The sequence below is a fragment of the Vombatus ursinus genome, unplaced genomic scaffold (assembly GCF_900497805.2).
Source record: "Vombatus ursinus unplaced genomic scaffold, bare-nosed wombat genome assembly UNPS02014812.1, whole genome shotgun sequence".
Lineage (NCBI taxonomy): Eukaryota > Metazoa > Chordata > Mammalia > Diprotodontia > Vombatidae > Vombatus > Vombatus ursinus.
Window position 1 is genome coordinate 101,196,909 of NW_020954590.1, and position 15,455 is coordinate 101,212,363.

A 15,455-nucleotide genomic window follows, 5' to 3' on the forward strand; every position below is an offset into this window, starting at 1 on the left:
TATACCCACCACCTTTATGTATACCCCTTTAACATGGTGTAATAACAATACAGTTCTCAAGAGTTACAAGTGTCATTTTCCCTTGTAGTGATGTAAACAGTTTGCCCTTATTAATAACATGTTGTTTCTCCCTGTCCCATTTACTTCTCATGTCTCTCTTGAGTCTTGTATTTGAAGATCAAATTTTCTGCTGAGCTCTGGTCTTTTTATCAGGAAGGTATGGAAGTCCCCAATTTCATTGAATTCCATCTCCTACCTTGAGAGATCATGCTCATTTTTGCTGGGTAGTTGATCCTTGGTTGTAATCCAAGCTCCTTTGCCTTACAGAATATCATATTCCAAGCCCTACAGTCTTTTAATGTAGAAGCTGCAAGGTCCTGCATAATCCTGATTGTGGTTCCATGATATTTAAATTGTTTCTTTCTGTCTGCTTGCAGTATTTTCTCTTTGACCTGGTAATTTTGGAATTTGGCTATGATATTCCTTGGTGTTTTCAATTTGGGACCTCTCAGGAGGTGATCAGTGGATTCTTTCTATGGCTATTTTACCCTCTGGTTCTAGGACCTCAGGGCAGTTTTCCTTTATTATTTCCTAAAAGGTACTATCCAGACTCATTTTTTCATTGTGATTTTCAGGTAGACCAGTAATTTTTAACTTGTCTCTCCTGGATCAATTTTCCAGGTCAGTTGTTTTACAAATGAGGTATTTTACATTTTCATCTTTTTTTTCATTCTTTTGTTTTTGTTTGACTGATTCTTGCTGTCTCATAGAGTCATTCACTTCCATTTGTCCAATTTTAGTTTTTAACAAGTTGTTTTCTTCTATTAGATTTTGTACCTCCTTCCCCATTTGGCCAATTGTATTTTTTAGGGACTTGTTTTCTTCAGTGCACTCTTTTTTTCAGTTGGCCAACTGTATTTTTTAAGGACTTGTTTTCTACAGTTAATTTTCGTCTGTCCTTTTCCAAGCTATTGACTCTCTCTTGCATACCTCTCATTTCTTTTCTCATTTTTTCTTCTACCTCTCTCATTTGACTTTTAAAATCCTTCTTGAGCTTTTCTAAGAAGGCTTTTTGGTCTTCAGACAAGTTCATATTCCCTTTTGACGTTCCAGAGGTGGGTTTGTTGACAATGTTGTCTTCTTCAGAACTTCTGCCTTGATCTTCACTCTTCCCATAATAAGAATATATTGTACATTTCTTTTTGTTTGTGGTGTTGCTTATTTCCTGGCCTTTAAAAAGATTGAGCTCTCCTGCTGGGAAGCAAAGGGCACTGACCCAAGCTTCTTGTGGTGGGAACCTAGGGCCTGGTCTTTGTGCACTGGGGCCTCCAATGCTGGCATCTGGAGGCTGTAGGGTTCTGGCAGCTTAATTGGTGTTGGGCTGGAACTCTAAGGACAGGATTGGGTAGTGTGGCTCCTGGAGATTTCCTGCTTACCCAGGCCTTTCCTTCCTTTTGCTTTCTTCAGCTTCTTTCAGATGGATGTATAGGTGTTTATCCTCCTGGGCCCCCTTAGAGGGCTGCTTCCCTTAGTTTTGTTGAGGCACTGGGAGAGCTGGTTGCTGTAGAATGCCCAGGCACTTGGTAGTTTTCCCAGCTGGTTTCCACCAGTTCCCCTGCCCTCAGTGAGGCACTTGGGGGTCCAGGTGTTGGTGTTTGCCTGCTCCACCACCTGGGCTTCAGGATCTCCTCCTTGTATGCTGAGGTGGGGTTTTCCACTAGCTTGCTGAGACACCTCCCATTCTGTATTGCTCCCCTTTCCCCAGAGTAAAAGAGGCCTTTCCTATTAATTCCTCAAGCCACCTGGGCTACTGGACTGCTACACTCCATCTTTCTTCTGGTTCAGTCATTCCAGGGTTTTTCCTGAAGTGATATTTTCTGGGCTTTCAGAGGTTAATAAGGGAGGGAAGAGTGACTTACCTCTTACTCTGCCATCTTGGCTCCCAGAAGTGGAAGTCTGTGTTACTATTTCATTGTCTTCTACAAAGTATCCCTTTGATTGTTTGATCAATACAACATTTAAATCATGAATTAACTTTGGCAGGATTATGATTTTTTATCATATTTATATGGCCTAGCCATGGTTCTGAATATGGGTATTTTAGTTGTTATTTATTTCTTTAATGAAGATTGTAGGTGATTCTATGCAAGGATTTTGCTCATGTTGGTAAATTTATGGATTTTTACTTATATTGCATGAATTTTTGGTTTTCTATTATTGTATTATGAACATTTTTATTATTGCATGTGGAAATGTCATTGATTTCTATATATTTATTGTGTATCCTCTAATGTAGTTAAAGCTTTTAATTATCTTACTTAGTACCTTTGCTGATTCTCTAGATTTTCAGACAAAGCCATCATGCCATTAGTAAATAGAGATAGTTTTATCTCTCTTTTCTTGCTTAGTTTTGTACTTTTAATTACTTTCTGTTTTTTATTGTATTGAAAGCATTAAAGGAAATTAAACATTCTTGCATTATTTCTATATTTATTGAGAAAGCTCATAGTGTATCCACATTGTATAACATTGTATATAATGTTTACTTTTTAATTAATATAGATGTTTTCATCATCTTTTTAAAAGATTGGTAAGGGTTTTCTTTAATTGAAATGTAATATTACATTTTAAAGAAAGAAAAAAAATCTATACCTATAATTTATAGGTCTTTTTTTTAGCATAAAAGAGTATTGTACTTTGTAAAATGCTCTATCTATATCTTGAAATAACAATGTGACTTTGTATTTATTTGTTTTTAATGTAAGTTAGGTTGATCGTTCCCCTAATTTTGAGCTGTCCTTGCATGTAAGGTACAAATCCAACTTGATCATAACAAATGATTTTTTGAGACAAATTTTAGTATTTCCATAGAATTTTATTTACAGCTTCTGAATCTATCTATCTTCATTCATTAAGGAGATTGGACTATTGAGGGTGGAGCCCAGATGGCAAAGTAGAGGAAATTTTACAGCATACTTCTTTGAATATTCCATTATAATTACCTACCCAAATTTAATTCTGTGGAGACATAGCCAACAAAAGTTTAGGGTCAGATATTTGTTCCAGCCCAAGAGAGCTTAGGAGGTTAAAAGGAGAGGTCTTTTACACTGTGGTGGCTGCTACTCCAGAGCTACTCCAGAGCTGGTGACAACACCAGCTATGGCCTTTGGATGGGGTTGTGACAGTAGTAGCAGTGATTTTAGAAGCTCTCAGCACAGAGACAATAAGAGGATTGTACAACTTCAGAATGACATTGCAGGGTATCCCTGTGCTAGCACTGGCATAGGGCCAGTTGGTGTTTGGCAACTTCATCACACATATCCATTTTTAGATTGCATTTCCAGGACAGAAAGAAGCACTAGTACTTTCAAGCTGTGAGGGAACAAGGGCCCTGTGAGTAAAAACCATAGCTCATATCAAGAGAACAGTGACCATACCTTTCCCTGAATCATGCCATCTTGGAAGCATCAACAATTTGAAACCCTGCAAAATTAAATGTAAAATAAAAGGGGAAAAAAAAGCCTGACTCTTGGGACAATGGCCCCACCCCAAGGATAGTAGAGCCCAACTTTAACATAAAGTACAAATTCAGGACATCAACTAGAAAAATGCAAAAACAATAAAAGTAATCTGACTATTAAAAGTAACTATAGTGACAGGGATGATTAAGACACAGACTCAGAAGAAAGCAATGATGGGAAAACATCTACAAGCAAGACATCAAAGAGAAAAGACAGGACAGAAAGAGATAGGACAGAGAAAAGATAGGACAGAAGCTTAAAAAGATATCATTAAAGAGCTAAAGAAAGAGCAAAAATTATTTCAAAGCTCAAATAAGAATGACAGAGGAAAAATTGGAAAAAGAAATAAAAGCAATGCATGAAAATTATTAAAAGAGAATCAACAGCTTGGTAAAAGTCACTAAAATACTGAAGAAAATAACAACTTCTTAAAAAACAGAATTGGTTAAGTGGAAAAAAGATATACAAAAGTTAGCTGAAAAAAATAATTTATTAAAAATGTGCATTTGGCAAGTGGAAGCTAATCACTCCAGGGCATCAAGAAACAATAAAACTAAGCCAAAAGAATAAAAATAAACAGAAGAGATTATAAAATATCTTATGAGAAAAAATAACTCACCTGGAAAATAAATCAAGCAGAGATAATTTAAGAATTAGTGGATAATTTGAAATCCACAGTTAACAAAAGAATCAAGCATCATATTTCAAAAAACATTGACAGAAAACTGCCTCACTATTTTAGAACCAGAGGGCAAAATAAAAATTGAAACAATCCAGCAATCACCCCCTGAAAGGTGCTAAAATGAAAACCAGGAAAATTCAAGAGAAACATAAAAAGTAAACAAGAAAGAGAATTCATAAGCAACTTAATAAGTTTAAATAAGTTTAAACAAGTCTCATGGTCCCTGCTTGTGGCATGTCAAAGGATTTCCTCTGCATACAAAGGATGTTTTCCCCTACATTTTCCATAGGCCATCTGAAAACCTTTGGTGGGTCACAGGTTGTGCAGGACTGATTCAGAGCATTTTATATGAATATTGATTTTTTTTCTTCTTCTGAAAACTACCTGTTCATAAACTTTGACCATTTGCAAATGAAGAATGGCTCTTATTTTTATAAATTTGATTCAATTCTCTATATATTGTGAAATGTCTTTTATCAATGAAAATTCCTACAACCCCCCCGCCCCAGATTCCTGTTTCTTCTAATTGTAACTGCATTGTTTTTGACTTGTACAAAAACTTTTAAATTTTATGTAATCAAAATTACAAATTTTACCTCCTGTGAAACTCTCTGTATCTTAGTTGTTCATGAACTCTTCCCCTGTTTATAATTCTGACAGGTAATTTCATTTATGCTACACTATTTTTTATGATATTACCTTTTTATTTCTAAATCTTCTACCCTTTTTGAACCAGTCATGGCATAAGGTGTGAGATATTGGTCTATACTAAGTTTCTATCAGACTACTTTCCAGTTTTCCCAGCAATTTTATAGTGAGCTTTTATCCAAATAACTGGGATCTTTGGATTTATCAAAAACTAGGCTACTGTACTCTTTTGTTTCTTGTTATTGCATACTATTGATCAACCATTCTATTTCTTATCTAGTACCAAATTATTTTGATGATTACCACTTTGTAACATAGTTTGAGAAGTAGCATATGTTAATACTAGGCCTCCTTCCTTCCCAATTTTTTTTTGTTGACTCCCTGGATATTCTTGACTTTTTGTTCCTTTACATCAATTTTGGTATTTTTTGCCCCTAGGTTTTAAAGTAATTGATAGTTTCTTTGTTATGGTACCAAATAAGTAAATTAATTCAGATAGTATTGTCATTTTTGTTATGAACAATTAAAACATCTCCAATAATTTAGATTTGTTTTTATTTGCATGATATGTATCACAATTGTGTTGATATAATTTCTGTGTGTCTTGGCAAAATAACTCCTACATATTTTATCCTGTTTGCAGTTATCTTAAGTGAAATTTCTTTTTCTATCTCTCCCTTCTGGCTTTTTTTGGTAATATGAAGAAATGCTAATAATTTATATGGGTTTATTTTAAATTTGGCAACTTTGCTAAAGATGTTCATGGCTGAGAGTAGTGTTTTAGTTGATTCGCTAGGGTTCTTTAAGTATGGCATAATGTCATCTGCAAGAAGTAATATTTACTTCTCTGTTGCTTAAGGTTTTCCTTTAATTTCTTTTTCTTGTTTCATTCATATTGCTAGTATTTCTAGTACTATATTGAATAAATAGTGGTGATAATGAACATCCTTCTTTCACCATTGATCTTATTGGGAAGGATTTTGGATTAACAACATTACAAATAATGTTTTTCTCTTGGTTTTAGACACATACTACTTGTTATTTAGAAAAGTTTCATCTATTCCTGTGCTTTTTAGTGTTTTAATAGGAATAGCTATATTTTCTCAAAGCTTTTTCTGCATCTCTTGGAAATAATCACATGATTTTAGCTGTTTTTGTTATTGATATGGTCAACTGTCATTATAGTTTTCCTAATACTGAATCAGCCATGCATTCCTAGTAGAAATCTAGTTTGACCATAGCCTTGGAGAAAATAGCTCTTACTACTTGCTTTAATTTCATCTTAATTGGTGGTGCATTGTTTCTTTTTATTTTTGATACTAATAATTTGAGTTTTTTATTCATTTTTAAATTAGTCAATAGTTTATTTATTTTTTCATAAAACTAGGTTTTACCTTTATTACTTCATTTTTTTACTTTCAATTTTACTAATCACTCCTTTGATTATCTGTATTCCACTTTTGTTTCTCAATTGGAAATTTTTTAATGTGTTCTTTTTCTAGATGTTTAATTACATGCCCAATTCATTGATCTACTATGTCTTTCTTTTATTGATATAAGCATTTAAAGATATCAATTTTCCCCATAAGTAGAGCTTTAGCTGCATCCCACAAATTTTGGTATGTTATCTCATTGTTCATAATATATTTCTGGAAATTATTGTTTCCATGCTTTATTCTTTTATTCACTCCTTTAATAGTAGAATATTTAATTTCCAATGTATTTTAACTTATGTTTCAAAGGCCCTTTACTGAAACTATTTTTTATTAGATTATGGTCTCAAAGGGTGATCTTCACATTTCTGATTTTCTGTATTTGCTTTTGAGGTTTTATGGTAAATTTTTGTGAAGGAGTCATATACATCAGAAAAAAAAGTTATGCAAGTTTCTATTGTTATTTAATACATAGTTCTCTTATTTTCTAATATTTCTAAAATTATTTTCATCTTAATTTCTTTCTCATTATTTTTGTTAGGTTTATCTGTCTGAAAGGAGCAGATCAAGTTCCTCTATTAATATATTTTTACTTTCCATTTCCTCCATTAATTCACTCAACTTTTCCTTCAGGAATTTCGATGTTATTATATTTGGTATATATGTTCAGTATCAATATTAATTCATGGTCTATGGTACCTTTTTAGCAAAATGTGATTTCTCTCATTTTCTCTTTTAAATAGATCATTTCTTTTGCTTTTCCTTTGTCTGAGATCATGATTGTTATCCCTCACTTTTTAAAAAAATTTCATCTTAATCATAATAGATTTTGTTCATATCCCTTATTTTAACTGTGTGGATCTCTGTTTCAAGTTACATCTTTTGTAAATAACATATTGCTGGATTTTGGTTTCTAATCCATTCAGCTATACCCTTCCACTATTTGAGTGAATTCTTCCATTCACATTCACAATTATGAATACATAGCTAAATATGTATTTCCATCCATCCAATTCTCTTCTGTTTATCCTTCTTTGCTCTTGGTCTGACCTTCCTCAAAAGTCTGTTTTGCATCCGAGCAGTTTCCCTATGCTCCCTCTTATCATCAACCCACTTTCTCTTAGCCCTTTCCCCTTCTGACTTCCCTCCTGAGTTAGATTAATTTCCACACCAAACTAGATGTGTGTATGTGCACGTGCCCACACATGTGACAGAGAGAAACAGGGAGACAGAGAGAGAGAGAGAGAGAGAGACAGAGAGAGAGAGTCATGTAAGAGATTTTTACAATGGAGAGAAAAATGGGGAAGGATGGACAACATTCAAACCTCACTCTCATCTGAACTGGTTCAAAGAAGGAAAAACACACACACACACAGAGGGATGTATGTGTGTGTATGTATGTATGTGAGTATACATATATATACACACAAACACACATACACATATACAAACATATATACATACTTATGTGTACTGTATATAAATATTTTAGAATAATCATATGTAGGATATATACATGTAATAGATAATATATGCTTATGTAAATATTACATATGTATGTATACATATATATATACATATATATATATATAATATTTATGTATTCTTCCCTCTTTGAACTATTTCAGATGAGACTGAGGTTCAAATGCTATCTGCCCCCTCCCATTTCTCCTCCATTGTAAAAATTTTCCTTTCACTTTTCTTTTATCTGAAATTATTTTCCCCATTTTTCATCTCCCTTCTGCCTTCTCTCAGTGTTCCATTCTCTCTCAACCTTTCTTCTTTTGAGACCATCCCAACCTAATACATTTACACTCATGACTTTTGTCTAAGTAGACTCCTTCTAAATACCCTAATATTGAAAAAAGTTCTTGGGTGGGGGAGGTGGGAGTAATTAGCCTAAGCCTCAAACGTTTATGTCTTGTTCTTTTCTCAGCCATGTCTGGCTACCTGTAAGATTTTGATGCTTTCAAGGTAGTATAATCTAGGTAGGTTCCCAAAGCGGGTGATACCGGCCACTGAAAAGACCCAGAGAGGTGGTAGTAGCCTCAGGTGCAATTAGGGGTGTTGAATAAAAATAAGGGGGCATAAGGAAAGAAAGAAGATAAGAAAATTTTGAAAAACCATTCATACATGTTTCATCTGTTGTATAACAGGGTTAAAGTAGTGATTACATTATTTTCCCAATAAACACCCAAAATGTGAATTATAACCAATCAGTGGTCAATTCCGCAGACAGGTCTTAACAAACAAGTGTTGGCAGCTGAGCATGTCCCACATTGTCAGAAAGTCCAGAGTTCATTGGCAAGAATACGTGCATGTTGGGGCAGCTAGGTGGTGCAGTGGATAGAGCACCGGCCCTGGATTCCGGAGGACCTGAGTTCAAATCTGGCCTCAGACACTTGACACGTACTAGCTGTGTGACCCTGGGCAAGTCACTTAACCCCAATTGCCTCACAATAAAAAAAGAATATGTGTGTGTAATGACTTGTTTACAACATGATATATAGTTATATAACACAATATAGTATCATCAAAATTTCAATGAAGGAAATAAAAACACAAATTTACAATATATTATTAAATTTAAGATGTGTATTTTTTTTCAAAAAAAATTGAAATGATGCACATTAAAAAAGAAAAAAACATTAAAGAGTTAAAGAAAGTAGATTTCCATGGTGGCTCTGAGTAATTTTTTTTTTTTGAAAAGGGGGTGGTAGGCCAAATAAGATTGGGAATCTCTGATCTAGTATGTGGTCTAGTCATTACCCTCCTATTCTACACTTTGGTCCTTACCCAGATAGGGTCCCTGCTCCCTCATGACCACAACTACTCCTCTATTCCCTGGAATTACTACAGTATCGAGGTTAGGCCCCTGATCCCGTGCAACTGCAACCTCTCTTCTCTGCCGTGGAGCTGTGACCTGGAAATAGATACTAGGTGATGAACCTGCCATATAGAACCTGATTCTGTGCCCAATGCTAGCACACAGGTCTGCCTATAACCTCTTTGTGACCAGGAATGCTGTGTCCTTCAAAAATTTGGGCACTGGAGACTCGCAGTGTTGCTGCCTTTACTGCTACTGTTTCTGCTGTGGCCATCATTACCTTCAAGCTCAAGAGCCATGATATCTCACCTCAGGCCAGCTTTACCTGGTGTTCACAGACCTTTTATTCTCCTAACCTTCCTTATGCTGGAAAAATGACTCCTTTAATCAGTTTTTTAGTTTAATTATTTTAATTAGAATTCAGTTGATCTACATTTTAAAGTTAGTGGTTGAATTAGAAAAGCTTGGCACAATTTCTGACTTCATTCTACCATCTTCATGAGTAGTATAGTTCTAAACACAACTATAGGTCACTTCTTCAAATTCTGTAACAGAACAGTCAGACTACCCTCTTATATCTACCATCACTGCTCTTTTCAAGTAAAGTCATTTTATATCTAGCGAGGCGAGTAAGCATAACTGTGAACAACAATAGAACCTCAGCTTCCAGGATGGATGCTAGAAAACAAGCTTCAACAACATTCAGCAGGCAAAGATTACCGATGGTTCTTCCCCTTTACACATACATGCACATACACATAGCAGCATCAGCCTCAAAAGTACAGGACTGCTATACCCACAAAGTTATATGGTGGTGAGCACGCTTTCTCTGTAAAGCAAAAAGAACATGAATAGAAAAGTAAAAGTTTACAGAAAATTTCACCCATGATTTTGTTACCAGTGGGACCTTGACAAATTGGTTTACCTCTACAAGGTAGGCTTTTCATTGTGTAAAATGGAGGAATTTGACTAGATGATTTGTGATGTTCTTTTTTTGCTTTGAAAACTATGTTGGTATGATAGTAACAATAAAAGTGAACATTTATATAGTGCTTACACATGTGCCAGGCACTGTGCTAAGCACTTTATGATTATTATCTCATTTGACCCTCACAACAACCTGGTAGAGCAATGCCAGTATTATCCCCATTTCACAGATTAGGGAACTGAAGCAAACATGTTAAGTGACTTGCACCAGTAATACAACTAGCAAGGATCCTAGGATTTGAACTCATGTAGTCATGACTCTAGATATTCTATCCACCACATCACCTAGCTGCTGATTTGTTATGCCATTTTCCCCAAACAGAACATGTTAATGGGGCATGGCCACCAATTAATACTTTCCTTTAAATAGAAATATTTTTGTTATAGATTTGCTTCTAAAAACGATTATGAACATGTTTTAACTTTATATATTCCTTCTCTTTTAATATCTAATGTATTATATATAACCAAAGAACAAAAAAATAAAAATAAAAAGAATCCAATCTCTAGTTTTAAGCAGAGAAGTTTTAGCCTGTGGCTAATTGCAGGTGTAGGAACAGTACATGCTAACATCACTTCCACAGATGACTACCTCTGCTTTTTTTTATTTGAAGGGCACATATGGCCCTATGTAGTTAGACTCGGCACGTGTCATTTGTGAAATGTGTGCACTTACAAGGGAGAATAGTGTGACCTTTCTCCAAATTGGGCCTTAAATGGCTTGGGCTATTTAATCCTTCTCCCCTTTCCCACAGTAACCCTTAAGTATTTTGGAGATTAAAGTATTTACTATGTCATAGAAGACCCAGGTTTATTTGAGCTCTCCTAAACCAAAATTCTGGGCAATATCAGCCTTGATCCCGTGGGCTGTAGATTATGACTTCATCACAGATTAAGAAGAAGTAAGTGCCTTTTGGGCATTGACATTGCCAAGCACAGTGTCTAGCACTAGTAAGTACTTAAATGCTTGTTGAGTGATTGATTGATTCCTGCTATGAAGCAACACATTTCCTCCATTCCTACTAGCAACTCCAAAAATGATTTTCCTAAAGAACAAATCTGGGGGGCAGAGCCAAGATGGTGGAGTGAAAGCAGTGACTTGCTTGAGCTCTCCCCTAAACCCCTCCAAATACCTGTAAAAAAATGTCTCTAAACAAATTCTAAAGCACCAGAACCCACAAAAAAAACAGAGTGAAACAAATTTCCAGCCCAAGACAGCCTGGATGGTAGATCAGAAAGGTATATCACGCAGGGTGGGGAGAGGATCGCAGTTTGGCCTGGGTGTGCAGGCCACAGAGACCCTGGAGTAGGCCTCAGAGGGCTGAATCACAGGCAGCTATGGCGGTTTCTAGACTTCTCAACCCATGAACATCAAAGACAACTTAGAAGGTCAGTGGGAAAACTCTGTGACTGAGGTGAGAGAAGGAGCTAGGTCTCAATAGCAAGTTCCGAGTGTGGCCTCTGGGGCAGCAGCTGCCTCCTGAGTTTCCGTGCCCACAGACTGAGGGGGAATCAGTTGGCTGATCAGCAGGGGCTTGCAGGGATCTCTTTGCCAGTGCTAAGGCAGGAATCTCTCGCTTTGCCTGTGCTTGGATCTGGGTCACAGTTCTGAGGGGCGGTCCTGGGGCGGGAAAGAGCACTGGCGTGGTAGAGCTTGTTGTGGTGGTGGAGAGGAAACACTTCGCCCCTTACCATGCCACCCTGGAAGAACTGAAAATTTACAGGTCCCTAGAAGTATCTCTGAAAAGAGCTGTACAAACCCCAGAAGCTTGGGACAGTACATTCTTACATTGGAAGCAGACTCTTACCTTAACAAAGAATTTAAAACTCAAGTAACTGGCCAGGATCATGAGTAAGCAGTGCAAAAAGAGTCAGACTATATTATCTTACTTTGGTGACAAAGAAGATCAAAACATACAATCAGAAGAAGACAACAAAGTCAAGGCCCCTACATCCAAAGCCTCCAAGAAAAATATGAATCAGTCCCAGGCCTTGGAAGAGCTCAAAAGGCATTTTGAGAAGCAAGTAAGAGAAGTAGAGGAAAAACTGGGAAGGGAAATGAGAGTGATGCAAGAAAAATCATGAAAAACAAGTCAACAGCTTACTAAAGGAGACCCAAAAAGATACTGAAGAAAATAGCACCTTAAAAAATAGCCCAACCCAAATTGCAAAAGAGGTCCAAAAAGCCAATGAGGAAAAAAATGCCTTAAAAGGCAAAATTGGCCAAATGGAAAAGGAAGTCCAAAAGCTTACTGAAGAAAATACTTCCTTAAAAATTAGAATAGAGCAATTGGAAGCTAGTGACTTTGTGAGAAATCAAGACACTGTAAAACAAATCCAAAGGAATGAAAAATTAGAAAACAATGTGAAATATCTCATTGGAAAAACAACTGACCTGGAAAATAGATCCAGGAGAGAGAATTTAAAAATTATTAGACTGTCTGAAAGCCATGATCAAAAACAGAGCCTAGATATCATCTTTCAAGAAATGATAAAGGAAAACTGCCCTGATATTTTAGAACCAGAGGGCAAAATAGAAATTGAAAGAATCCACCGATCTCCTCCTAAAGGAGATCCCTACAGGAAAACTCCTAGGAATATTGTAACCAAATTCCAGAGTTCCCAGGTCATGGAGAAAATATTAGAAGCAGCCAAAAAGAAACAATTCAAGTATTGTGGAAACACAATCAGGATAACACAAGATTTAGCAGCTTCTACATTAAGGGACCACAGGGCATGGAATATAATATTCCGGAGGGCAAAGGAGATAGGATTACAACCAATAATCACCTACCCAGCAAAACTAAGTATAATCCTTCAGGGGAAAATTGGTCATTCAGTGAAATAGAGGATTTTCAAGCATTCTTGATGAAAAGATCAGAGCTGAATAGAAAATTTGACTTTCCAATATAAGACTCAAGTGGAACATGAAGAGGTAAACAGGAAAGAAAAAATCATGAGAGACTTATTAAGGTTGAACTGTTTACATTCCTGCATGGAAAGATGATATTTGTAACACTTGAGACCTTTGTCAGTATTAGGGTAGTTGGAAGGAAAAAATTATATGTATGTAAAGATAGATAAATAGATAGATAGATAGATAGATAGGTACGTAGATAGACAGGTAGATAGATTGATAGATTGATAGATTGATAGATAGATTGATAGATAGCGGGCACAGGGTGAGTTGAAGATGAAGGGGTCATATCTAGAGAATAAAATTAAGGGGTGAGAGAGGATTATACTAGGAGAAGGAGAAAGGGAGAGGTGGAATGGGATAAATTATCTCACAAAAAGAAACAGAAAAGAAAATGCTCTTATGGTGGAGGGGAAATGGGGGAAGGTAAGGGGGAATGAGTGAATCTTATTCTCATAGGATTTGACTTAAGGAGGGAATAACATACAAACTCAATTGGATATGGAAATATGTCTTACCCTACAGGAAAATAGTAGGGGAAGGAGACAAGAAAGTAGGGGGATGATAGAGAGGAGGGCAGATTGGGAAAGGGGATAATCAGAAGCAAACATTTCTGAGGAAGGACAGGGTCAAAAGAAAGAATAGAAAAAATAGGGTGGAGCAGGATAGGATTAAGGGAAATAGAGTTAGTTTTTCACAGCATGTCTACTATGGAAGTGTTTTGCATAACTGCACATGTATAACCTATATTGAGTTGCTTGCCTTTTTCAATGAGGGAGGATGGGGAGGGAGGAAGGGAGAAAATTTGGAACCCTAAGTTTTAAAAACACATGTTAAAAAAAATGTTTTCACTTGCAACTGGGAAATAAGAAATATAGGAAATGGGGTACAGAAATCTATCCTGCCCTACAGGAAAATAGAAGAGGAAGATGATAAGAGAAGGGGGAGAGAGATAGAAGGGAAGGCAGACTAGGGGAAGAGGTATTTAGATTGCATGCCATCTTGGGGTGGGGGGAGGGGCGAAATAGGGTGAAAATTTGGAACTCAAAATCCTGTGGAAGTAAATGTTGAAAACTAAATATAAATAAATTTATTTAAAAAAAAAAAGAACAAATATGACCATGTCATCCTTACCCCTACCTACTTAATACATTCCAGTGGTTCCCTATTACATCTATGAATATATAAATACAACTATTTATAAATATAGCTATATATGCACATATATAGAGATACATACACACATGGATATATACATATATACACATATGCATTTGCATATACATATATATATACATACCTACCTATATATGTATACATATATATGAGATGTCTGACTTTTAAAGCCCTTCACAACTTGACCCTGTCCTATTTTTTTATATTTCTTATATTTTATCCCTTTCATAATTCTGCACCATCCACTGTCATTGACATACTTCTGTTGCTTACTCACAACATCCCTCCCTACTATCTCTTTTCACTGACTAACTGTGCCCCATACCTATAATGCTTGTCTTCATTTGATTCTCTGGCTACCTTTAGGACTCATCTCAAATTCCACATTCTGTGGGAGGTCTTTTCCCAGTACTACCTCCTAGCCTCATTCACACATTGCTAGCACCGACTGTCAGAAAATAACTTCTATTTATATTGTAGGCACCTTATATGAAACAAGTCAAAAAGCAATTATTAAGTGCTTACTATGTGCCAGGTACTGTGCTTATCACTGGGAATAGAAACAAAAAGAACAAAATGTATTTGAATGGGATAATGACAGATGAAGGTACCCAGCAAGGAATCATGGCAGAGAATGTCTAGAGGAGAGTAAGGAGTGCAGCCTGGGGAGAAATGAACATGTGGATGGCCAGGGAATACTCAGTCTGTCAATAAACATTTTTAAAGCATTTCCTATGTTCCCAACACTGTGCTAAGTGATAGGGTTACGAAAAGAGACAAAAGACAGTCCCTGACCTCAAGGAGCTCACAATCTAATGGGGGAGACAACGAGCAAACAAATATATACAAACTATACACAAGATGAATAGGAAATAGGGAAGGTACATGAATTAAGAGGGATTGGGAAAGGCATTCTCTTCAGAATGGAGATTCTAGAAGCATACAGTCAATCCAAGGAAGAAACCAAAGGTTTAAAGTTACTTCCACTGTGTGAAGTCCAGGGATAAGGTGAGCTCCCTAGGTGAAGACGTTTCCATGGCATAGTAGAGAAAATCTGGAGAGTCCGAAGTGTAGGCAGGAGAGGAAATAGTTGCAGCATGTTTTCTCCCCTATTAAAATTAGAATGTAAGAAATTGAGGGCAGAAACTACATCTTAGTCTTTCCTTAAAGCCTCTATGACCTATGACCAGCATAATTCACAACAAATAATGGACACTGAATGAAAGCTTTTTGATTGAAATTGAAAATGAACAAGGGGGGGGGG